The sequence below is a fragment of the Notamacropus eugenii genome, chromosome 3, assembly GCF_028372415.1.
Source record: "Notamacropus eugenii isolate mMacEug1 chromosome 3, mMacEug1.pri_v2, whole genome shotgun sequence".
Classification (NCBI taxonomy): domain Eukaryota; kingdom Metazoa; phylum Chordata; class Mammalia; order Diprotodontia; family Macropodidae; genus Notamacropus; species Notamacropus eugenii.
This window is the reverse complement of record NC_092874.1, coordinates 258,555,037-258,581,816: the sequence shown is the minus strand read 5'-3', so window position 1 is coordinate 258,581,816 and position 26,780 is coordinate 258,555,037. Positions and strand designations below refer to the sequence as shown.

The 26,780-nt window shown below is 38.4% G+C and overlaps 1 protein-coding gene across 7 annotated transcripts in view; it reads right to left on the bottom strand.

Moving 5' to 3' along the window:
- SYT1 (synaptotagmin 1) overlaps positions 1 to 4,283 on the bottom strand; it is a 728,065-nt gene extending 723,782 nt beyond the window's left edge. For 2 of the 7 annotated variants that reach the window (XM_072655449.1, XM_072655451.1), the window contains exons 1-2: positions 3,702 to 4,283; positions 2,760 to 2,878 (exon numbers count right to left, since the gene is read on the bottom strand). The gene's annotated coding sequence lies outside the window, so the exon portion shown is untranslated. Of the gene's footprint in view, positions 1 to 2,759; positions 3,237 to 3,701 lie in introns of those variants that run through there. The other 5 variants (XM_072655447.1, XM_072655452.1, XM_072655450.1 and 2 more) reach the window with 3 other exon arrangements.
- Between the last annotated feature and the right edge of the window lie 22,497 nt (positions 4,284 to 26,780).

Here is a 26,780-nt window from a genome sequence, read left to right as displayed (position 1 = left end):
ACACACACACACATATATATGCACACATATCCACATACACATATATTTATCAAGAAAATTTGCAATTAAGTTTTTTCAGAGTTAACATTCTTGTATTATACAGAAAAGTCATGCAAGCTAATTAACACGCTTGATATCAAAGATCATTGAGACTCCCCTTCAAGACAGCTTTTCAAGGAGGAAAGAAAATGGAATTTACATCAAATTGGAGCATTCAAACATTTGTTGCTTTTTGCAAGGGCAACAGCGCAATATGTCACTATCAGTATGTCAGTATCATCTACCCTGTGGTTGTTTTTAAAAAGTCCTTTCCCAAACCAAGCTAACCACAAAATTTAGACTAGCTATTTGAACTTTAAAAATAAATTATTTCTGTATGTCATTTTTGAAAGGTGAGTGAAAAACTAAGTTTTCACAGGCATTTTCTTTAGATAGAATCACTGTAATTAATGTCTTTAAAAAAAAACAACCCTCAGGAAGAAAAAAAACCCCACAGATGCCTGGACTCAAAGTTCCATGTTTTTGTATGAAAGTGATCAATAAAAAGAGAATCTCATGTTGCCCACATGTAAAAGGCTGATGTTTTGCATACTATCCAGTTTATCTAAGCTCAAACTTGAAAATTCAGTTATATCTATGAGATAATTAAGGGATTGTCCTTTTGTCCTTGTTACCAAAAGGTGGTACTTTGAAAGATTAGTAGAAGCTCTGAATAGGGAGATAGCATTAAAAAAACACAAGTATTTTAAAATGCCAAATTACAGGAAATTAGGTCTCCTCTAACAGAAGTCATTTCTTCATGAAAAAGATGGGCAACCATTCAATAGAGGGAAATATACAAATATGATAGAAAACAACAGAAAAGATAGTGATAGCAAATTTAATCAGTTAATCCCCCAATCGCTATATTACAATGCTTAGCACTAGAGTCTTGGCAGTTACAAAGTCATCACACATGGGTACCCAAAGTGACTGATCTCTGAATGAAAAATAATATTTAGAAATGATGCTTTCTAGCGGTTTCTTAATGATATAAGGTCACTAAAGAAAGGGAATTCCCCTTTTCATGTCAGAAATGGAAGTTAGGTAAAGAAAATGAGACTTGACAGTTTGTGTCCCCCCTCCCGAATGCCCCCTCTCCCAAACAATCAAAGGAAAAGATTTATTTGGAAATGAACATCTGCCTGCTTTTCTGTGCTCATTTAGGACTTTGCTTGGAAAGCCTTCCAGACAGATTTACCTAGAGATTTCTCCCTACCATTTCCCATCTGACAGAAATCACTCAGCTGGGTCTGATGAATAATGGTTAAAGGCAGCTTGTATCAGTGATGATTGAATTACAGACTGTTGAAACTGCCATTGAGACTTTTCCCAATAAGAATGTTTAATTTCCCTACTACAGACTCAGCAAGAAGCAGGGTTGTTTTGATATCTTTATCATTCTTGTAGCAAGAAAGGAGAAAAGAATGAGTATTTTTCTTGTGTGGAATTAACATTTTGCCTACTTTCAAGCATTACTCCCTAAACTTTGTGCCAATACAAAAGGAGCCTTAGCCAGTTTCAGCCTACATGTGGCTCCTCAAGGAAGTGCTGAAACTGAGTAAACACCTTGAAGACAGTCATTAAGAATTCTGTTGAGTTATTAAAAGAAAATCAAGAAGCAACCTAGACAAGAAATGGGAGAATAGACAGCAGGAAGGTAGAAAGGAATTAAGAAAAAATAACTTTCACTTATAGGTTGAATGACGATGCAAAAAGCTTTTATTTTGATATCTCAGAAAGGGTATTTGATATTTCAGAAAGTATGGTTTCCCCATCTTGACCAAAAGAAAAATGAGTCTTACACAGTTGAAGATTGACTTTCCTGACAATAATGATTTCAGGAGTTCAACTGTAATCTAACTTTATGTGTGGGGATTCCCCTACCCCTCGCATGGAAAGGTCACAGCAATGAACCTCCAAGGAAAGGAGTCATTTCTGTTTTTTTTTTTTTTGCTAATTCCCCAACCCCGAAAGTTGTTGAGACACTCTTACTACCATGTAGTGTCAAACTATTTGATATACAGGACAGCTAGAAGCAGGGTAAGTCAGATGGTTGACACTTAAAATCAACAACAATTAGGCAATCCCTACCCCCCACCCACACACTTCGGTTCGATCTGAACAAGTCAAGTGAGAGACGGATCTACTTGCGAGGTGCGGGGAGGGGGGGGGGCACTGGGGAGGGATGTCAAAGGGATGCTTTTTCTATCAGCCTGGGAACATGACGGCTTGTGCAGTTTTAGAGCCGTTGGTTCCCTCCATTTAACACAGGTTATACTTTTTAGTGCATTTTTTTTTTCTGGGGAGAATGAGATCCCCTTTTCTTTCCTTCACTCTGCATTTTTCTTTTAACAGAAGGCAATCCTCCCTTGGATGAGAAAGAAACCCTGTACAGGCAGAGCGAAGGAGGAGGAAAGAGAGAAGGAGGGATTGGGAAGGGAGGGGGTCGGAGGAGAGAGGGAAAGAGAGCAAGAGAGAAGATGGGGGATGCCCAACATCAACTCCAGGCTTTTAAATGACTGGCGCTGTACAAAGTGCTTTCCCCTTAGCAGCACATGTGTTCTTATTATCCTTCTCACAATAGGCCACCGGGGTCTCGCTCCCCGTGTCTTCATCTTCCACTACCCAAACCCAAGTGTACAGAGAAGAAAACACTGCAGGCAGATCCAAGCTAATAACAAGCAGTGGCAGCCGCACCACCAACATTCTCGCCTTACCTGGTTAGAGAAACTGGAGGAGGTGGTACCGGGTCTCTGTCCTTCAGGGCTCTCCCCTCGGTGACTAGTAGGAAATACACACGCTTTCTCCTCCTGCCTCCAGCTCTTTGGAGGAGAGCCTGCAACACAAAAGGGGTGTGTGGGTGTGGGTGTGTGGGAGGTCTTCCAGGGCCACCAGCAGTCCCAGCTGGCCGCCCCCGCCCTGCACACACACACACACACCCCAGTGGTGTCTGAGCCCCCCTCAGCGCAACAACGCCCAGGGGGCTCGCCCAGGGGTTCGGTTGCAAGTTGCCGCTGCTTCTGCTTCTGCTGCTGCCGCTGCAGAAAGAGGAGGTGGAAAGACACTGGGGGCAGTGCACGGGCTAGAGCATCCCCACACTGCAGCTTCTCCAGGAATCCCTCCAGTGAGGAGGAGGCAGCCCATCATCCCCCAGCCCCGCCTGCCTGATTGGCTGACTTGCGGGTACGCTGCCCCGGAGAGCCAATCAGGCAGCACCAATAATAGGTGGATCCGTTCAGCCAACATTGCCCATCCCAGTACTGTTAGTGTCTCTCCATCCCTACAGCGGACGGGGGACTTAGGAAGGGAGATGGGGGGTGAAGGGAAGGTGGGGAGAGCTGGAACTAGGGGGGAGGAAGAGGAGGAGAGCTTCCTAGGAATGACAATCAAGGACATCAAATAAGTCCTGTGGGAAGGATGAAGGGAGACCCTCAACCTGTTCTGCAAGCTCCACTCACAGGAGAAAGAGACAGCGTAATACAAAGCTCTATTTTTTTATACTTTCCATCAAAACCTTCTCAGAGATTGAGCATGCCCAGTCTGCTACAGCCCCCCTGCCCCCCAAGAGTTTGTGTGTACATGCCGCTCTTCTAGGGCTTTGGGGAGAGAGGAAGGGGGAAAGGAAGAGGAAGCCGAAGTTCTACTTGGGCATTTTTTACCTGACTGAGAGAAGCCAGGCAGGACAGGAGGAGGGCGGGAGGGAAGATGAAAGCAGCGAGGACCCTGGCTCCCCCCTGAGCTAGAGGGGAAGAATGGGTACTCTCTCTTTCTCTCCGGGCCGCCGGTCCCAGCAGGAATGTTCAGCTGGGGAGGACAGACGATCTGGGCCTTCTGAGGATGAGGAGTGGGGTGCCGAAATCCGCCCAGTGGGGTGATTACAAGCCGCCCCTCCTAAGGGGTGCGGTAGGTGCAGAGGAAGCCAGCTCCCATAGGTGGGGCAGAGGAGAGAGAGCTCCACCCACTCCCAGCTCAGGGCTTTAGGCGAGTCCTGGGTGCATCACGAGTTTCCAAGACAGAAACTGGCAAGTTTGGGGATACAGGGAAAGTGTGACCGTGGTTTGGAGATGCTTTCCTAACAACTTCCGCTACTCCTCCAACCCTTATTTCTTTCCCTATCTGTGTCAACTTGCACTTTGGATTGGCCACCCCTGTGTCACCAAAGCCCGACTCCGGCCTCTTCCCATGCTTCCTCAGTCGTTAAGTAAGAAGCTTTTTTTGCCTTTCCCGTTGGCTGGTGACCTAATTGTTTCTAAGCTCTCAGGCAATTTATAGCGCAGTAATTCGGGGTAATATCAGGCAGGGAGGTCTAGAGAGTGGGGGGATGGGAGCGGTGAGGAGAGCAGGAACTACACAAGTTGAAAAAAAAAAAAAAAGCACACACACACACAAAAACCATAGCCCTTGAATTCCCTCTACAGGTGAAAAGCTTTCAGAATGCAAAAAGGTACTTGGCTTTCTTCCCCGGCTTGACCCTGGCTAATGGTTTCTGAACGCCTTATTTGTAATGCTCGGGAATCCTAGCAGTTTGTGTAAACCTGATCAATAGCTGCAAATGAGAAGCCTCCTAATTGGCTTCTTTATTTTACTGAGCAGATTATCCTGACTGTTCAGGTAAGGCAATAAATAGCTATCGCAATTCCCCAAACCCATCCACTTTGAACTGGAGCTTTTATTAACACTGGTTTGCAAAATGTAACTGTAATAACAAGGATTCAATTAACAGTAACACATTTCTGGAACTTTTAATTAAATGTCTCCTTTTTGCCTATGTTTAATATAAAGATCCCTGCTCTGTTTCTGAGGGGAAAAAGAAGACAACTGGATGTATATGCATCCTTTTAAATGACAAATCCCTAAATTTCTGGGAGTTCTGAGAGTTATGACATCCCAGTATCCCAGAACTACAGATCTGAGTTACATATTTTAGATCTCAAATTAAAAGATTTTTTAAACGTTTCTTAAAAGGCTTTTTATTATTAACAATATCTAGCACTTGTTGTTAGAAAATAACTAATAGATGAAATGTGAGAGAAGCAATTCAGTTCAATGGTGCCATGTACATAGGGTTTTCAGGTTTGCTAGAGAACTTTATGTTCATTTTCTCTTTGATTCTTGTAAAAACTTTGGGAAATGGGTACTGCAGGGATCATTCCCATTTTACAGTTAAGGAAATTGAGACTGGTTAAAACAATGGCTCACATGGCTACATAACTATGTCAGAGCTAAAGGCTCTCAAACCACCCATCTGTATCCATAAAATCCATAATCTGCAAGCCTATTAATACTGCAACTAAATCTAATTTGAATACACAGATTATTTGCTGGATGCTGGGAGCTAGAGAGAGAGATTACTCTTCATATGCCTGGTGAATCCCAGAGCTCTCTCTTCTGAATAAAGAGTTAGCAAAATTCATATACCCAATTTTCTCCTAACTCTCAGTTTATGGACAATTTGCCACCCACACTTAATTGTAGAATTGGAAAAGGGGTACAAAGAGTTGCAAAACAGATAGTAGTTTACAATCATTTTTCCCCCTGTTGAAGATGGGGGTGGGGTGGGAGAAGAGAGATTTGAACATTTTTATTTAAAAAAAAAATTCCCTTTACCTATGTAAATATGTAGTTACCCATGTAACTTCCCAGCAATTTATAGATTTAGAGAATTGCTTGGGGCCATTGAGAGCTCCCATGAGGAAGTCTCTCAACCAGTATGCTGCAAAAACAGGTCTCAATCCCTAGTTCTTCCTGGTTCTGAGGTGAACCCTTTATCCATTTAAACACCTTATACACAAGTGTATGTGATGTAAGAGTGGGGTAATTGCAAGAGAGAGGTCCAGGTGAAGGTCTGTAAGAAATTTCAGCAAGGAGATATCATCTTCAGGTGAGGGGAAAGATTCAGGAGGCTTCCTGGGAAGTTCATTACTAATATGTATTATTGATGTGACCCCGAACAAGCTAAGTCTCCATACCTCAGTTTCTCTACTGTAATATAAGAGACTTGAAATTAATGACCTCCAAAGTTGCATATTTGTTGATTGATTGATTCTGGATCTAAATTTAAGATTCTGTGAGTCAGGCTTCTAAGAAAGTGATGAATTTAAACAGATATGGAATGATTGGAGACTTCCTGCTTTGGAGGACAGTGCAAGCAAAGGGAAAAAAAGTGGGAAGAGGACAAGACAATATTTTGTCTATGTAATTATACAAAGATAAAATGTAAAACTATAAGATTTTAACATAGATTAGCTTGAGCTGTGCAGAGGAATTTCGAAAGGTAGGTTGGAGAAGCACCATGGATTCCAGGATCAAGAATTTATACTCTTGGAGAAAGAAAAGAAATGAGAATCTTCTAAGTGCCTCCTATGTGCCAGTCACTGTGCTAAGAGCTTTACAAATACCTCATCTTATAATAACAATAATGACTGACATTTCTATAGCACTATGTTCCAGGTACTGTTCTAAGCACTTTACACACATTATCTCATTTGAATCTCATGACAAACACTCTGGAAGGAAAGTGCTATTATTATCTTCATTTTTTACAGATGAGGAAACTGAGGCATTTGGTTAAATGACTTGTCCAGGGTCACACAGCCAATAAATGTTGTTAAGATGAGCCACTGAAGGTTGCTAGGCAAGAAAATGAATATCAGGCCACTGGACCCAGATAGCTCAGGAGAAGAAAGTGAAGTTGGTGACCTTGCACAGCCCTCCCTCACTCAAATTAAAGTCAACTGCAAGTCATGTCATCATCTTGATGTTATAGTCCTCTTCGAGAAAGGCAAAAAACACAACCAAGCCAGAATAAAAAGATAATAGTGCAGTGCATTAGACATATCACTCATTAAGGGGTATGGAATTTATAAAGCAATAAAAAAATCTAAAACTCAGTGGAACGTAAGCTCCTTAAAGACGGTTTTCTTTTTATCTTTGTGCAACAAGACATTGGAAGTCTATTCATATATTAATTACTAGATTGCTGGACTTGAAGTTAGAAAGACCTAGACATAGTTCAAATTCCACTTCAGACACCAACTGTTTCACTTAACCTCCCTTAGTCTGTATTCCGTGAAATGAAATATTGAAATGAAATATATTTATGTGAAATATATCATGTTATAGAGTTCTTGTGAGGATTGAAATGAGTTAAGTATGTAAATTGCTTGTGAACTTTTAAGTGCCATATAATATATGTAAACTATTACATTATAAATACATCTCTGACCCTTCAATCTATTTAAATTAATTAATTTCTTCAAGGATTCACAAAATCCCACATTTAGAGTGGCATCAATCATTCAAATAATATGAGGCATTGGAAGTCATTGTGTCTGATCTCCTTATTTCACAGAAGAGAAACTGAAACTCCAAGAGATGGTTACTTGCCCAGGGCTCAAGTTGTGATGGATCTTTAATAGACTCATAACCTCTTCCCCATTTTAGATGTAAAACTCAAAAAAGGAAAAAAGCATATGAAATATTTTGCAGCTGTCTTAGTAGACAGGGCGCTGGATTGAGAGGCAAGACCTGAATTCAAATGTGGCCTCAGACACTAGCTTTGCTACCAGAACAAGCCAGTTTAATTAAACAAACATTCCTTATGTGTCTACCATGTGCCAAGAACTAGAAATGAGATAAAGAAAGACACTTCTTGCTCTCAAAGTGCTTCCAATCCCACAGGGGAAGACAAGATAAAAAGGAAGTTGGAATGGAGGGGAGGGAACACCAGGAGGGAGAACCTAGCTTGAGGAACTCCATGTTCATTGGAGTTCAAACTAAGCAGAGCTGCAAGTGGAAAGTGGAAAACTGGAGAGTCCAGAATCAGTAAAGAAAAAGAGAGTCCTGAAAAGTAAAAGTCACCTATGCCTCGATTGCCTTATCTGTAAAATAGTAGCATTTACCTCTCAGGATTGGTGGGAGGATCAAATGAGATAATAATTGTGAAGCTCTTAACATAGTGCCTGACATATAATAAGCGTGATATAAATGTTAGTTATTATGAGGGTTAGGATTATTATTGTTAAATAATTGGCAGTTGCTACTGTGCCAATTAAGAGAAAAAAATGCGTTCATGAATATTTATTAGCTGCTAATAATTAGAAATATATGTAGTCTTTACAAATATCCCTAATAATTTTACAGGTGCAAATAAAATTAATTTCAGGTGAATTGTTGATTGCATATGCATGTCAATTAGTATTGTTCCAAAAGCAAACCCTTTGGGGCAAACTGATAATCTGCTATTGGATCTCATTGCTCCTGTGTCCCACTGCTGCTTCACTTTGAGGCTTGCTAGGAGTCATGAAGAGTTTTCTCTCTTCTTCCCAGCACCCAGCAAATACTCTATCTATGCAAATTCGATTTAGTTGCAGTATTAATGGGATTTCTGGTTATGGATATTATATCTGCAGATGGGAGGTTGATAGACTTTCCTATATTTTTACAACCAAGAAGCATCTCATTCTTTCAGCTTTCCAAGGGAGGAACCTCTTTCCTATAAATCTTGCTCACTATTCTCTTAGGGAACTGCTCAGTACATCATTTAGGTAAGCTTAGGTGGTGCAGTGGATAGAGCACCAGTTCAGGAGTCAGGAGAACCTGAGTTCAAATCTCACCTCAGACACTTGACACTCACTAGCTGTGTGACCTTGGGCAAGTCACTTAACCCCAATTGCCTCATCCTGGGTCATCTTCAGTCATCCTAATGAATATCTGGTCATTGGATTCAGATGGCTCTGGAGGAGAAGAGAGGCTGGTGACCTGCACAGCCCTCTCTCACTCAAAACAAAGTCAAGTGAAGTCATGTCATTATTTCTCTGATGGCATGGTCTTCTTCGGCAATGAAGGATGAACATACATGCAGGAGAAGGGATGCAGCATGGAGTGGAGGTATTGGTTGAGGTGGGGAGGTCTGGCTTCTAGTCTTGATTCTGACTCCAAAAAAGTGATGCTGGAGAGTCACTTAACCTCTCTTGGCCTCAGTTTACTCATATGTAAAGTGAACTAACTAAACTAGACTGCTGTCTTAATGTTCCCTTCTAGCTCTAGAAATTTTACAATATATGATAATTTGAATTATACTGTACAAATGTAAAGCCTTTTCTCCCCCTTCATATATCCTTTTCCCTATTAAAGTACAATCAGCTGCATCATTTGTCCAGTCTGTGTTTTTTTTTCTGAGATTATATATATATGTGTGTGTGTATGTATACACACATGTAGATACATATAGATATATACCTACACATGTACATGTATTTTATATTTGTGTACAGGTATGTATATATGCACACATACATATATCCAGAATAATTTGGAGATTACTTATCCAATTTATATATGTGTATGTACACATACACACAGACATAATTATGTATATATGTTTGTACTTACATATATACATACACACATATGTATGTATGTATGTATTTGTTGTTTAGTCATTTCAGTTGTCTCTGACTTCATGATTCCATTTGGAGTTTTCTTGGCAAAGATACTGGAGTGGTTTGCCATTTCCTTCTCCATCTCATTTTACACCTCAGGAAACTGAGGTAAATAGGGTTAAATGACTTGCTTAGCATCACAGGAAGTATCTGGGGCCAGATTTGAACTCAAGTCTTCCTTACTTTAAATCTAGCACCCATTCACTGTGCCACCTAACTGCCCTACAAACACACATACATGTATGTATATGTATATACATACATGCACACACATGGATATATGTAGAGAGGAATGGTATACACCCACAGAGCATGCTTATTTTTTGTTTGTCCATATTAGTTTGCAAGCTGACTCCTCTGTTAGAGTTGAAAGCAGAGACTGGTTGATTTGCTAGATTGGTTTATTTGACCTTTTTCTGAATTGCCAGCACTTATCTCATTGTCTGGATCATAGATGGCCTTTAATGAATGTTTGTTGACTTGACTTGATGACCTCCTTTGTTTTTCCATCTTGTTTCTTTTGTCTGTGATACGGTCACAACATAGATCTCCCTCTTTTGCTAGTTACCACTAACTTATTCTCAAACTTTTCTTCTTTTTAATATTCTTTTCCGAATCTCTATATCCCTAATCCCCTTCTCTTAAAATTGTCTTGTGCTATTCAGCTGTTTTGGGCAGCTAGGTGTCACAGTGGATAGAGTACTGGACATGAAGTCAGAAAGACTCATCTTTATGAGTTCAAATATGGTTTCAGATACCTACCAGCTGTGTGATCCTGGGCAAGTCACCTAACCCTGTTTGCCATAGTTCCTCATATATAAAATGAGCCAAAGAAGGAAATGGAAAACCTCTCCCATATCTTTGCCAAGATAATCCCTAATGGTGTCGCAAAGAGTCGAACATGACTGAAACCAATGAACTAAAACATTCAGTTCTGTTTACTCATCACTCTCTCAATTTTTTTCAAATCCAGACATCGACCCTCAGCTGTAGACCTTTGTGTTTTCTCTCTCTTCCACTGGGATGTATTTTCTGTTTTAGACAACAGGATGAGAGCAAGTATTAAATTGGGTTGATGCCCTAAAAGACCTAGTGCATATTTTTACAGAATTTCAGAGTTAGTAGAAACCTCAGAGGTTATTTACTTCAACCTGTACAAGAAAATGAATATTTTCTATTACATACCCAACAAATCAAGACAAGCATTGTTAAATGCCCATGTATGATAGGCACTATACTAAGCGCTCAACCATTATTGGTCAAGGGAGTCTACTACCTTCAAGGCAGACCATTCCACCTTTGGATAGTTCAAATTGTTAGGAAGATTTGCCATATGTCAAGCTTAATCCAGTTCCTTAGCATCTCCATCAAAGGCTGCCAACTTTTATTTCGTGGGAGTAAGTAGAACAAATGTACTGACACAACCACAGGATGGCCCTTTAATTATTGGACAGCCAGATGGCATGGTGAATAGAGCACCAGACTTGGAGTCAGGAAGACCTGAATTCAGATTTGACCTCAGACATTTTTGGAACTGTGACCCTGGGAAGGTTAACTCCTCTTTGTCTCAATTTCCCCATCTGTAAAATGGAGATAATAATAACACCTATTTCTTAGTTGTTTTGAGGATCAAATACGATAACATTTATATAGCACTGTATAAAATTTAGAACACTATATAAATGCTAATAATTGTTAGTACTATGATCATTATTAATATTTTTATAGCTAGTATACATTCCTTAGTCTTCTTTTCCCTTAGGCTAAACATTTTAGTTCCTATAATTTCTTTCAAAGCTCTTCATCATCTTCTGGATACTCTCCAACTTATCAATATCCTTTGAATGATGTGGAATCCAAGACTGAGCCCAAGTATCTAGGCATGATCTGATCATGGTAAAATAGAGGTGAATCAAGACTGCCATCTTGGTTGAGGCCTCAGGCCTCTTAATACTGCTTAAGTTTGCATTATTTTGTGTGTCTGCTAAATTGAGCTTGTTGTTTTTTTAAAAATCAGACTTTCTTAAAAATATTTTATCATAAATTTAACAATTATCAACAAACACAAACATTGTAATATTCAAAGGAAAAAAAGAAGAGAGTATTTAGAGCAGTCTTTCAGGAAGTTAATAATATATTTTGCAACTCTTCTTAAATAGATCTAATAGTCCAGCCCTTCACCTATCTGACTGGAAAAGATGTCAAAGAAGGAAACTAGAAATTGTGTAAGGAAAGTAAAACTAAAGCACAGTTGATAGAACTATGGGGTGGTTCAATTGTTCTGAAAAACAAATTGAAACTATATCTCATGTCTAAGTTGTGATTCAGTGTCTGCTTTAATACCTCATTCAGAGCCTAAGGTCTAAGATAAGATATTCAATTCCTTACCTAAAAAATAAAATCTACTGTTGAATGGAATGTGCTAGGAGAAAGAGAAAGAGAGAGTTAGAATGTAGCAAATCATCTCACATAAAAGAGGCAAGAAAACTTTTACAATGGAGAGGAAAAGGAGGGAGATGAAATGGAATAAGTGAGCCTTATTCTCATGGGATTTGGCTCAAGGAGGGAATAACACACACTCAATTGGGTATGGAAATGTATTTTACTCTGCAGGAAGGCAGGGGTGAAGGGGATAGGAGAGAGAGGATAATAGAAAGGACAGCAAATTGGGGAACGGGATAATCAAAAACAAACATTATTGTAGGAGGACAGGTCAAGGGAGAAAATGGAATAAATGGAGGGCAGGACAAGACAGAAGGAAATGTGGTTAGTCTTTCTCAGAATAACTGCTATGGAAGTGTTTTGCATGACTACGCTTGTATGACCTATATTGATTTGCTTTCTTTCTCAATAAGGGTGAGTGGGTAGGAAGGGAATGAATATGGAACTCAAAGCTTTAAAAATGAATGTTAAAATAATTTTTGCATGCAACTGGGAAATAAGGTGTACAGGCAATGGGTTATAGAAATCTGTTTTATCCCACAGGAAAATTGAGGGGAGGGGAATGGAAGAAGGGGAGGTGATAGAAGGGAGGACAGACTGGAGAAAGGGGTGGATAGAGAACACACTGTCATGGGGTAGGGGATGGGGAGAGATGGGGAGAAAATCTGGAATTCAAAGTCTTGCAGAAGTGAATGTTGAAAACTGAAAAATAAATCAATTATATATTAAAATAAAAAAATAGGCAAAAGAAAAAAATATATTCAATTCTTTGAATAAAAATGGATCCACAAGTCCCTGGTAAAAACAACCCATAAGATGATAAGAAGCAGCTCAGAAAGGTAAAAACTACCAGCAAGGAGATTAAAAGCAGTTAGCAAGGAACTTCCCTGAGATTTTAGGAATTCTTCCTCCAAAGTCCTAAAACTGGATTTATAATCTCCTTGTCCAAAAGGTCTCAAATCGATCCCCTTTGGAGCAAGGTTAACTCAAATCATGTCTGATCTGATCTGTTGCTTCACCATTGTTCCTGTTAAAATTGTGAGAATATGTATGTATAGGGGATAACTGACACCTCTCAGCTGTGCCTCGTCTTCTCCACTGCAACACCCAAAAAGGTACCATATTGCATTTTTTCCAGACAGAATTCTGTCAAGCTTGAAGTCCATTAAGTAATGCAAATCTTTTTCTTAATGTGAACTGTAGTCTAACCATGCTTCCCTCATCTTGAAGCAGTGATTGGATTTTTTTGAGCCCAAGTACAAAACTACATTTAAATTTATCCTAATTAAATTTTATCTTATTAGATTTAACTTAACATACAAGCCTCTCAAGATCTCTTTTGAATCCCAGATGTGTCATACAACCTCTTAGCTGTGCCTTCTAGCTTTGAGTCATCTTTAAATTTGATAAACACACAATCTCTGCCTTTATTTGAGTAATTGATAAGACCATTAAATAGCAAAGACCCAAGTATAGATACATCCCTGACACAGCCCACTGGAGAAATCCTTCAAAGATGCCATTGAATCTTTAAGGACTCTACTTTGGTTCTGTCCTTTTGAACATTTCCTAATCTATACATTGTTATTATCATCTATTCCATATCACTCCATTTTGTACATAAGAGTACCTTAGAGATTTTATCCAATTCTTTGCTAAAATCTAGGAATATATTTATCTCTAGCATTCCTTGTTCTACCAGTTTACTTACCCCATAGAAAAGGAAATAGTTAATGGGGCTTGCCAGATTGTTCACAGACTCAAAAAGTCATTTTATTTCTTGGTGATCATCATTGTTTGTAAGCCATTGTCAATACTATTTGAAATGTCATAGAAAATGGGAATATTGCCACAAGATTGGAGAAGAGTACATGTACCATTTTTCACAAAAGGTAAGAGAGCTATAGGCCTTGATTTCCTTGGAAAATTATAGAATGGGTCATTAAAGAGATGGTTAATGATCTTTTGGAAAGCTAAGCTGTGATAGAAAAAGCCACCAAGACTTCTTCAAGAACAAGTCATGGGTGAACATTTGCATTCTCTTGGACTTTCATGCTGCTCATACTTTTCCTTTTTTGACAGAATTACTAAACTAATACTTGGGTGGAATGCTATGGACATATTTTGCCTAGATTTTAGCAAAACTTTTGAAAAGAAATTCATACTTTTCTTGAGAAGAAAAAGGGAAGAGGCAGACTAGATGATAACTCAATTAGATAGATTCAGAACAAGTTGGATTGCCAGATTCAAAGAATAATTGTTAATGATCTTTAAGGAAAGGTTGGATGAACATTTTTCAGTTATGCCACAGAAGGGATTCATTTCTTAATGAGTTGGGCCCTTTGGTTGTTTAGGTCCCTTCCATCTCTAAAATTTCATGATTCTTTTCCTAGGTTTTCTTCACCAATCTTTGAGAAGTTCTACATCTTGCCCCCAAGTAATCAAAGTCAAGCTCAGTGTATCTTCAGATTCTGCTCCATTTTGAAAAATCAGAACCTTTCTGTTTCTACATTCATACATCATCTCCCTGTTTGTTTGTTGTTATGTTAGAGATCACTGAGAATGATAGCTTAACTGCAACACCCAATAGTACTTTGACTATTGTAGAGTTCATCTTGGCTGGGTCCCTTGAACTCATTAAGGGCAGTTAGGTGCTTTCTTACTATCTTCCTATATGACTTGAGTAAAAACTCCCCCTACTCCCACAATCTGTTTCATCCTTTGCAGTCAACAGGAAATTATCCTAGGCAGAAGAAAGGAGCATAAATAATTGAGCAACTCTAATTTCTATTAGCCTTTTCACAAAGCCATCCACTTGAGTAGTCCTATCTTTTTTCTGATCCTTTTGTTTTCCCCAGTCTAGCTTTTGAAATCCTTTCCAAGTTTTCCTTACTTTTCTCTGAATCCTAAGGATATTGTGAAATTTAGGGCTTCTGATACTCTCCTTACCATGCCATATTTTAAAAATCCATCCCCTGTTATCTATGTTTGATTTCATTTTCTGTGCATTTTTAAAAAATGCTAAGTTGGTTGGAGAGTTTCCTGTGCATCCATATCATTCTCTATATGTAACCTCCCCTTTATCATCATTAAAAATGTATCTTTGTACCTCCATCTTGAGGTACAAGTTCATAATCCTCATAGGCTGCTTTACATGTAGAATTTTAATCCATGAGGTCCTACCCATCCATTTTACAGATATTTTAAAAACACGTTTCTCCAAATCTATGATGCATATCAGATTTTCCCAATAACCAATAAAAATAGGGATTTATAGGAACTGGAAACTCACCAAGTGCTAAGCTTCCCCAAGTTCTTTTATAAGCCACAAAAGTAGTGTTAGTGCAGGAGAGGTATCAAGGAAACTCTCATTCAGAGGAATGTTCTGTACCAATATATTGCATAGTGCTACTTTTGAATACCAGCTTTTCCATAATAAGCAATTCTGTTTCAATACCTTCTCTAGCTACCACAGACTGTCTAATCTCCCTAATGTTAGATGGTATATGAGTCTCTCATTTCATTCTGTTGCCAAATTGGAATGACTAAATGATCCCAGTGAAGCCTGGCACAGAATGTTTGGTATAAGCTGGTAGGATTAGATTATAAAGTCCTTATGGTTGAAGTGGGGGAAAGGCAACATAAAACAAGGTAAACTCTGGGTAATCCCCTGCCCTTATTCAGAAGCTTTGCCTACTGTGTCCTTCATATATTTGGAAGTGTTTGTGATGGCATAACCCAAGACTTGTTGAGGAGAATAGGAAGTCAACTAGACTAGGTAGTTCAAGAGGTAAGGAGCTTCCAGGTCTCTCAGACAGATATTGTTAGAAGGAGGATTCATTACAGAGGATAACTACCAATGGGAGAAGAGCCCACATTTTGTTTTTCCTGGCTGGATCATTGGAGTTGCCTGAGTTATTCCTCAGGGTTTTTTTTCTGTCTTCAATTTGGAGGCATAGCCAAGGACAACGATATCCTAGCTTGAAGAAGTGAGTAGAACGTTAGATATCTTAGGCAGCTCAAGCCACCTCATTCATGTTTCAATACTAGCAGAAAGTATGGTGATAGCACCTGCTGGAATGCATTGACAAAGGGATATTGTCAATGTATGGGTCTGGAAGATGAGAGAGGAACACATAGACCCTGGTGGAGAGGGGAAGTTTTTACCTTAATAGCAGGAGGGAGCAGTTCTTGGACCCTGAAAATATCAGGCAATTAAACAGCCACCAGCTTGGTTGTCCATATAGGTGAGCAAGGTCCTTAAAACCTAGGAAATGGTATTTCTGCAGCAAGGAGACCTGAGATATCCTTCATTCTTCTCCATATTTAGTCATTTCTTTATGGAGTTATTACAATGTTTATATTTTTTCTGTTTTAATTTTTTTCTTTTACCTGCAGACACTGAGCTCCTCCTCTCCTGCCCAGATTGTTGAATTCCTTAAGTCACAGTTGTCTTGAAATGGTCCTAAAACCATTGAAGTGATAAAGGGTACTCTTCAAGACTTTTAGGACCTTTTAGGACCATCAAAGGAGGAGATAGGAGACACATCTACTAAGGTCTTGGTCATGTAGGCTAGGCTAATTGTTTTCCCTAAAAAGTAATGAAATTGTTTTTGAGATTTTATTGGTCTAAGAGACTTAGGTTTCAAATTTTGATGCAGGTTCCTGGTCATCTTGGTACAAAAGCCCAATGCATGAGTAGCAAGAGCTCCTCAGGCTTGAATGACAATCCTGACCAGTTATTTCACCATGACAAATGCAAAGTCCAGGAAATTGTCAAATGTATCAATACTGTGTTTGCTGAATATCCTTTCTAAAACATATTATTTAGGAAACCTCCTTTTGTTAAATGTTAGATGGTCTATGGGTACTCATTTTCTTCCAATACACAACCTGAACTCCCCCTGGCGTGGACTGAATCAAACCTGGCTCAGAAAACCATCATTCTTAGTCCATCTTCTTTTCTTCTCCTTTTTTCCCTTTCTGTGCTATCCCATGTATCACATTCTTTATTTTCCCTTAACCTTTTCTCTGATTGAATTGCCCTCTACCATTTATCCCAAGGTTCAACTTAAATCCTTCACTTTCCATCAAGCTTGTAAAGGTATCTCTGCTCATTATCCCTTGTATATTTTTGTTATTGGTATGTTTTTATTTAGTTTCAAATGTAGTTTATTTGGAAATGCTTATCTTGATTTCTTGAGAAAAAGACACATGGACAGTTAATAAATATTATTTATGAGAATTACATATTGTAGGATTCATAGTCATGCTTAGTATCTATATAGTTCTTTAAGGTTTACAAAGTACTGCGTATGTGTTTGTATGTGTATGTGTGTATGTATGTATGTATTTGTGTGTGTGTATGTGTAACAGCAAGGACCCCAACATACATAGGAGAGCCTGTTGTACATGTTCTTACATCTGCTTTTCTAAAAGGAAAACAACTTTTGAAGGGTCAACAATTATTTTAATTAAATACATATACTGTTCTCTTAATTCAGGGGAAAAAGTCAGCACCCAAACAGAGAAATAAAGACCAACACACAGGGCTTCCTACTCACTGACCATAAGCAATACATATGTCACAGATCAACAGATAGATCCATCTGTCTGACCATTATGTATATACAGAGTTACCAGAGAGAAAAACACCAACATTTGGATCTTCAAAGGCAGGGGACTTTTTAGTGGCTACCCAGTGTCTTTTCTGGCCAAACAAACACTTCTCAGTAAGCCCCAAAGTAAAAGCTCACTTCAGAATATTTACACATTTTTCAGAGCCAGAGGGCATCATAACCCTTGAGAATCAGTGCCTCATTAGAAATTAACAGAAGGTATGGGCCTTCCTACAAAACAAATCTCTTCTAATCAAGCTTTCCTTAATGGGCAGGCCCATTAATGCATGGGGAAGAGCTTTAACTCTCATTAACATAATTAACGTTACAGTATGTTACAAAGATCAAATGAGGTTTTATACACACACGGACACTCACACACACACTACATACATGCATACAAAATACATACATGTATATGTATATGTATGTTCACATACATTCACACACAATACATACATGTATATGTGTGCATATGTATGTTCACACACTTCATTTGACCTTCACAACAGCCCTTTGAGATAGGTACTATTATTTCCCCTGTTTTACAGATAGAGTCACTGAGGCTGAGGAAGGTAGAATGAGTTGCTCTTGATCATTCAGATACTAAGTGTTTAAGGCAGCATTTGAACTCAGGTCTTCCTGACTCCAAGGCAAGTACTCCTATCCACATTGCTTGAATGAATCAGCAAACATTTATCAAGCACCTGCTACATAACAGAAACTATTCTAGGCACTTGGGATACAAAAACAACAATGTCTCTGCTTTTAAGATGCTTACATTCAATAAAAGGACACATACATATGAGGATCATGTACACATTTGTCTATGTGAAATAGGCAAATGTAGAGTGTAGGCAGAATAAATACAAAGCCATTTGGAGAGAAAGGAAAGCACTATCAGTTGGATCAAGAAAAGCCTAATATAGGATATTACATTTGAGTGACATTTTGAAAGAAACTAGAAGTCAGAGGTGAGAAAGAAGTGATTTTAAGGAATGGTGGCCAGCCTGTTCAAAGTCATGAAGATGGGAGATGGAGTGTTATAGTGGAGAAATAGCAGCAGTTTGGCTAAAACAAAGATTGTGAAGGGGAATAATACAAGGGTGGAAAAGTAGGCTGGAGTCAGGTTTTGAATGGCTAAATGGTAAACAGAGCATTTTGGATTTGATTCTAGAGGTAATAGGGAATCACTCGTGTTTACTGAGGAAGTGAGTGACCTGGTTAGATCTATTATTTAGGAATAGCATTTTGGCCGCTCTGTGGAGAATGAGCTGGAGAAGGACAAAGCTTGAGGCAGATTGATTTGGAGACCATTGCTGCAGTCCAGGCAGAAGCATTTTCATCAGCACTATCCATGCCCCTTTGTCCTAGAAATGTCTTCAAGGACAGTGATTCAATCCCATTTGATTTTAATTCTACCCTAGCACTTCCAACACCATTTCTACTTTTACTGTGGCTACTCCTTTGGATAGTAGATGACTATTACAAAAACTAGAAATCCCTGTTGCCTGGGAATCAGGGTACGTATTCTGAGAATTAGATAAAGAGAACTTGACCCTTTGGAAATTCACAATTTAAATGTGCACAGGAAACTGGGAATTGGGAGAAGGGGCTGAGGAGAGAAATCCTTTATAGATGGGAAGTGATGTTTGGAGGCAAGGATTCCATCGTCAGAGTACAATAGTTTACAGTTTCTGAGCAAAGGAAAAAAGGAATGAGTAGCACTCAGTATGGCTTTACAAAGGACTCCTGTTAAAGTCACAGTTAAGAAAATATTGGAAATGAAAAGAAATGCAGCAACTCAAAAAGAAGAAACTGTGTCAAGGTTAACACGGCAAAGATTATTTAAGTGAATCTATCTCGAGGGCAAAATAAAAGCAATTTGAGCTAATGTTAGTCAAAAGGGAGAGAAAGATGAATGGTGTATTACACAAATACTCTACGGCAGAAGAAAGCACCTGCAGTGAAAAAAGTCACAGCGATAAAGCAAGAGAGGCATGATTTTTGCTAATTGTCTAGGATATGAGAAGACCTCCATATGAGAATTTCTATACTAAAAAAAAAAAATCAAAGAAATGTTTTTATAGACATCTCACAAAACACTAAAAATGCAAGACACATTTCTTCTTTTTTTTCTCTCCTGAAAGTTTGGGATTTTTGAGCATTGTTAAATTTAAAGCAGCAAAGAGCAGAGTACAGCGGAGGGAGGCAAAATGTAGGAAACCATTTGAAAACATTTACACCCTTTTTTTAAATGGCCAAGAAATTTAATAGCTATCTTGAAATTATATCAATATGTAAAAAATAAATTATTCTTAAAGCAAGCAATGAAATTACATCAGTTGGAAGAAGATCCTGTATATTGTTCTATACCTGCTAATGTTAAATAGGATTGTTATTGTGGGAGTTTGCCATCCCAGTGATATAACCTCTTCTTAGATTGGACTGCATAGAAAGAGACATGCTGCTAATGTACAATTGATGCTAAGCTACAGCTGTAATGACACTGTTAGTGACATGAGCCAAAATTATCACAATAAATAAGAATGAATCTAAGGTGGTTCTGAGGAAACTGAGGGAGACTGGAGCAGCAAGTGGTTAACTGGGAGAACTGAGTGAACCATACTGACTCCATCTTGTGATTCTATTTTGGAGCTAGCTCAGTTCTTTTTCTGTTCGACTACGGGTTTAGTACAACTTCTGTCTTGTGAGAAAATTACAGACAATTCTGGAAATTGGGAGAAAGCAGTATTGTATTGTTTGAAACTATTGTATTGTGTGGCTGAGAAGCTGGATCACTTCTACTTGCTGTTTAGAGACTCTTAACTAAGAATCTATGTTATGCTGACCAGAAACCCAATTAGACCCAGAGACTGATGCATGGAATTTTCTCACATTTATACATATCAAGCAACTTATATGTTGTATTTGAAAACTACCCCTGTCCTGATCAGTTATTGTTTCCATGTTATTTTGATTGTTTACACACATTTTAAGGGAGAGGGATGCCTCTCTTTCTGAATTCAGGGAATTGTACCTATTCACTCTCCCCCTCCCATCTTGGAAAGTCCCTAACCTTTCATCCAATTAGAAATCAAATTACCTAATATATTGTTTCTTTTTAATTAATTGTCCTTATTTGATTGTTTTTAATGTATACAAATCTGTCTCCTTTGTTTTTGGCATCTAGCCCCAAGCTGAGGAAGGAGCCTGGTCCTGACTTATTAGGCACCTGCCATAAATTGCTTAATAAATTGATATGTCCAGAAGCTTGAACCTTGTTTCCTCAGTTATTTCATTTTCCACCTACCATAGTACTAACTTTTAGAAGTTTAATAATAATTGACTAAATAAGTATTTATTGAGAGTCAATGAAGTATAAATACTTTGTAAAATTCAAAGCACTCTAAAGCATGGGAAATTACTATATAGTCTTAATATATTATTAATTACCTAATATTTTATTATATATTTAATGACCCCCTCCCCAAAGAAAACACAAACAGAAGTTCCAGCTCAGAAAGCATTTACATTCAGATTTGGAAAACAAAACAAGAAAGGAGACAGCATAGTATAGTGAGAAGAATGCTAGCTGGTCAAAGAATCTTTTCAGGCATTCCTAAATGAAATGTGAGCTAGTAACTAGTGTAAGAAAAAAAAAAGTACTCCAATTCATTAATAATAAAAGAAATTCAAATTAAGGCAATTTCCCAATTATAAAATTGGGAAATGAAAAAAAATAATATTTAAAATACATAGAGGTAAAGTTGCTATTATCTGAAAATTAAACATGCCCGAGTGACTGGAGAAGGCTTTCATCTCTATAAAACATGTTTTATGAGCAAGTACTTTCTGTTATACTGTCCCTAGCAGAATGACCTCTGAGTTCTCTAAGAAACTGATGTAGTTCAAGAATTATTAGATAACTCTGCTTCCAACTAAGTCTGGTGTGTATTGCATACTGCTATGGAGGTGAAGCGAAACATGATGTGACTCTTGGTTGGTGGAGAGAAGGCTGAGAAGGATATTTCTTACCTGTATAAGAGATTTACTGAGTTGCTTCCACAGTTTCTTTGGAGAGACACAGAAGATATTTCAGAAATGAGAGAGAGAGAGAGAGAGAGAGAGAGAGAGAGAGAGAGAGAGAGAGAGAGAGAGAGAGAGAGAGAGACAGAGAGAGAGAGACAGAGAGAGACAGAGAGAGAGACAGAGAGACAGAGAGAGAGAGAGACAGAGAGAGAGAGAGACAGAGAGAGAGACAGAGAGAGACAGACAGACAGACAGACAGACAGAGACAGAGAGAGACAGAGAGAGACAGAGAGAGAGAGAGACAGCGAGAGAGAGAGAGACAGCGAGAGAGAGAGAGACAGAGACAGAGAGACAGAGAGAGACAGAGACAGAGAGACACAGAGAGATAGAGACAGAGACAGAGACAGACAGAGACAGGGACAGACAGACAGGCAGAGAGACACTTTCGAAGCTTCCAACAGTTATTTGATATGTCTCTGATTTCCATCTTGCCTCCCTAGAGACTTGAGAGCAAAGACTTTTGGACTAGGATCAGGTTTTCTCTCTTACTTCAAGCTGATTTTGCTCCCAACAGAAAATTTCATTTTTGACATATTCTAATCTTTAGATCTTCTCCAATATCAATTTATTTTGCTTGTATAAAAGTGGTCACTTGCTATTTGTGATGATATTTCATGTAACAAACAAAAATTTGCTAAACTGCAAATATAAACTGAAAGTTACCCTTCTTTAGAGCAAACTTCTGAACTCAGACTCATACCTCTAGACCAGACAGATATTTGAGAGGCCACACATACACACACACACACACACACACACACACACACACACACACACGGATAACAGTAGCCCAATACCTCTCTTGAATGGGACAACTAGGTGGCACAGTGGATGGATTGCTGGGCGTAATCAGTAAGACTTATCTTTCTGAGTCTGAATCTCACTTCAGACACTAGTTGCATTACTTTGGGCAAGTCACTTAACTCTGTTCACCTCAGTTTCCTCATTTGTCAAATGAGCTGAAGAAAAAAATGGCAAACCACTTCAGTATCATTGCCCACAAAACCCCAAATGGGGGCCACAAAGAGTCAGACATGACTAAAAAATGACTGAACAGAAACAACAAATCCCTCTTGAGACTGGATACTTGGAGAAAAGATGTTTGAGGGTCCAATGAGATAGTAAGTGCAAAGCACTCAGCGCAGTGCCTAGAACAAATATAAAATGCTAGTTGTTACGATTATGATTAATATCTATGACTCAAAGGGTATAAGAGTTTAATCACTTTACTTGAATAAATGTAAAAGCATATCTCAGTGGATGAGATTAATTCACAAGTCTGCCAACACTACATTTTAATCTATTTTCTGACAGCCCCTCCCACAATGACTTGTAGTTATATTTTGTTATTTGCAGCATCTATAGTGAAACCTCAAAGCTTATAAAAATAAATAGATTCCATTTCTCAGGTCTTCCTGACTCTTGGCTCAGCACTCTATCCACTGAGCATTTTTAAAAAAATATTTGCTTTTGTTACATTTTAATATCCAAACCATCTCCCACCTTTCCTCCCCACCCACACTAGAGAAGACCATCTGACACAGATACACACACAGAAAATATGCATGTAAAACCATATTGTACATGGTTTTATTTGTCAGTTCTTTCTCTGGACAGGGATGGCATCTTCCTTCATATAATATTCAGAATAACTTGATCATTCACAGTTGTTCTTCAAACAATATTGCTGTTTCTGTATAAAACATTCTCTTGGTTCTGGTCATTTCACAATTCTTTATTTCATGCAAGTCATTCCATGTTTCTTTTTTCTAAAATCAACCTGCTCATCATTTCTTACAGCACAATAGAATCCCATCACAATCATGTACCACAACTTGTTTAACCATTCCTCAGTTGATGGCCATCCTTTCAATTTTCAGTTCTTTGCCACTACAAAAAAACCCTAGCTCTAAATATTTCAAAATGCATAGATTCTTTTCCTTTTCCCTGATCACCTTGGGACAGAGACCCAATAATGTATACATATATATACATACAGTAATTCCGGATTGTTCTCCAAAATGGTTATATCAGTCAACAGTTCTACCAATGGTGTGTTAATGTTCCAAGTTTTTTCCAAATCCCCTCCAACATTTGTCATTTCCTCCTTCTATCATTCTAGCTAATCTGATAGATATGAGTAATCTTAAAATTGTTTTAATTTACATTTCTCTAATCAGTAATGATTTAGTGCATTTTATGACTATCAATTGTTTTGACTTTTTCATTGAAAAACTGCCTGTTCATATGCTCTGACCTATCAGTTGAGGAATGAATCATATTCTTCTAAATTTGACAAAGTTTTTTATATATTTCAGATATGAGATATTTATCAAAGAAAATGTCTATAGGATTTCCCCTAATTTTCTGCTTTCCTAATCTTGGCTACATTGGTATTATTTGTACAAAATCCTTTTAATTTAATGAAATCAAAATTATCCATTTTACATCTCACAATGATCTCTGTCTCTTGTTTATTCATAAATACTTCTTACCATAAGTCTGATAGGTAATATATTCCATCTTCTAATTTACTTATGCTATCTCCCTTTATATCTAGGCCATATATCCATTCTGACCTTATCTTGGTAAGTGGGGCAGCGAGGTGGTACAGTGGATAGAGCACCAATGCAGGCATCAGAAGGACCTGAGTTCAAATCTCACCTCAGACACTTGACACTCACTAGTTGTGTGACCTTGGGCAAGTCACTTAACCCCAATTGCCTCATCCTGGGTCATCTCCAGTCATCCTGATGAATATCTGGTCACTGGATTGAGATGGCTCTGGGGGAGAAGTGAGGCTGGTGACCTGCACAGCCCTTCCTCACTCAAAACAAAGTCAAGTACAAGTTATGTCATTATTTCTCTGATGTCAAGGTCTTTTTCAGCAATGGAGGAACACATACACAATCTTGATAAGTGGTGTAAAATATTTGTATGTATGAAAATTCTTCCAGACTGCTTTCTAGTTTTTCTAACATTTTTTATCAGTGAATTCTTATCCCTAAAGTTTAAATCTTTACATTTATGAAAAACAAGATTACTCTTTTATAATATAGTTTAAGGTCAGGTACTGTTAAACAACCTTTCTTTAAATTTTTATGAGTTCTTTTGATATACTTGACCTATTGTTTTTCCAAATAAATTTTGTCATTTTTTTCTAGCTAAATAAAATAATTTGTTAGTAAAAATAGGGATGACATTAAATAAGTAGATTAGTTAATTCTATCTTGAATTGTCATTTTTATTATATTGACTTTGCCAATCCATGAACAATTAATATTTCTCCAATTTTTAAAATCCGAATTTATTGGCATAAAAACTGTTTTATAATTATGTTCATGAAATTCCTGGGTTTGTTTTGGCAGGTATACACCCAGGTATTTTATATCGTGTATGGTTATTTTCAATATAACTATCTCTCTATGCAGGGTTTTTGTTGGTGATACCCAGAAGTGCTCATTGTTTTATATCCTGCTACTTTGCTAAAATTTGTGTTTTGACTAGCTTTTTAGTTGAACCTCTAGGATTTTCCATGTATACCATCATATCATTTGCAAAGATCGTTTAATTATTTCACGTCCCATTATGATTTCTTCAATTTCATCTTTTTTCTCTTATTGCTATTGCTAGCATTTCTGGTACAATATTGAATAATATTGGTGATAATGAACACCCTTGTTTCACTCCTGATCATATTGGGAAGGCTTCTAGCTTATCTTCATTACAACTAATGCTTGCTAATATTTTTAGATAAATGTTTCTTTTCATTTTAAGGAAAACATCCAGGGGCAGAACCAAGATGGTGGAGAAAAGACAGCGACCTGAGCTCCTCCCAAATCCCTCCAACTACTTTTAAAAATGACTGAACAAATTATAGAGCAATAGAACCCACAAAAAAATGAAGTGAAACAAATTTCCAGCCCAAGACAACTTGGAAGGTCAGCAGAAAAGGTCTGTCTTACCTGGGTGAGAGAACAGTGCAGTCTGGCGCAGGCCACACCTCTGCAGACCAGGCCTCCACAAACAAGGAACAGACCTCAGGGTAACTGAATCACTGGTAGCAGTGGCAGCTTCCAGACTTCTTAGCCCATAGATGTCAAAGACACCTTAGAGGGTTGGTAGGAATAGTTTGTCCTTGCACTTGGATGAGAGAAGTGCAGTCCAGTGCAGGCCACACCAGCACAAGCCCAGCAAACTAGGAGCAGGCTTTGGGAGTTACTGAATAAGCAGTGACAGGGGCGGCTGTGGCAGCTGCTTCTGAAGCTCTTAGCCCACAGATGGTAAGGGGGTCAAACAACTGGTCACAAAGTGATTATAGGGGTCTTTTTGATAGCTCAGAGGCAAGATTCTGTTGCTTTGCCCATACTCAGATCTGGATCACAATCCTGGGTGCTAATCCTAGGGTCAGGAGGAGCACTAGCACAGGACAGCTTGTAGCAGCAATGGAGGGTGGGGGATGCTCCTCACAGTTTCAGGACAGAAAAAGATTGCTTGTGGTCACTCACAGACCAGAGCACAGGCTAGGAGAAAAGTAAACACCCCTCCTTTGATCATGCCACCTTTTAAGAACTAAAAACTTACACATGTCTAGAAGTAGCTCTGAAAATAGTTGCACAAAACCCTTGAATCTTGGGACAGAGCACCCTCCATTCTAGAAGCCAAAGCCAACTTTAACAAAGAGTTAGAAGTCAAGTAATAGATTGGGAAAATGAGCAAGCAGCAGGTGGGGGAAACCCTCTGACTACAGAAAATTATTATAGTGACAAGGAAGATTAAAACACACACTCAAAAGAAAACAATAATCCAAAGCCTCCCAGAAAAATATGAATTGATCACAGGTCATTGAAGACCTCCAAAAGGAAATTGAGGCTACTATGTCCCAGACAAGGTGAATGGCATTCTATGGTTTCTGCTAGTCAAGTTTTTAGGAATGTAAACTTCTTTATCCACAGTTCTCATGTCTAATTCTGCTATTTTTTCTTCTGTAATTTCTCTCAGATTTATCCTCTTTCCTCCATTTTTATTGTCACTCTCATAGTAGATGTTCTTAGTATAGTCCATCTGGAGTACTATAATAACCTCCTAATAGGCCTTGCAGGTTCATACTACTGCCAGACTAACGTTGCTTGGGGGTTCTCAA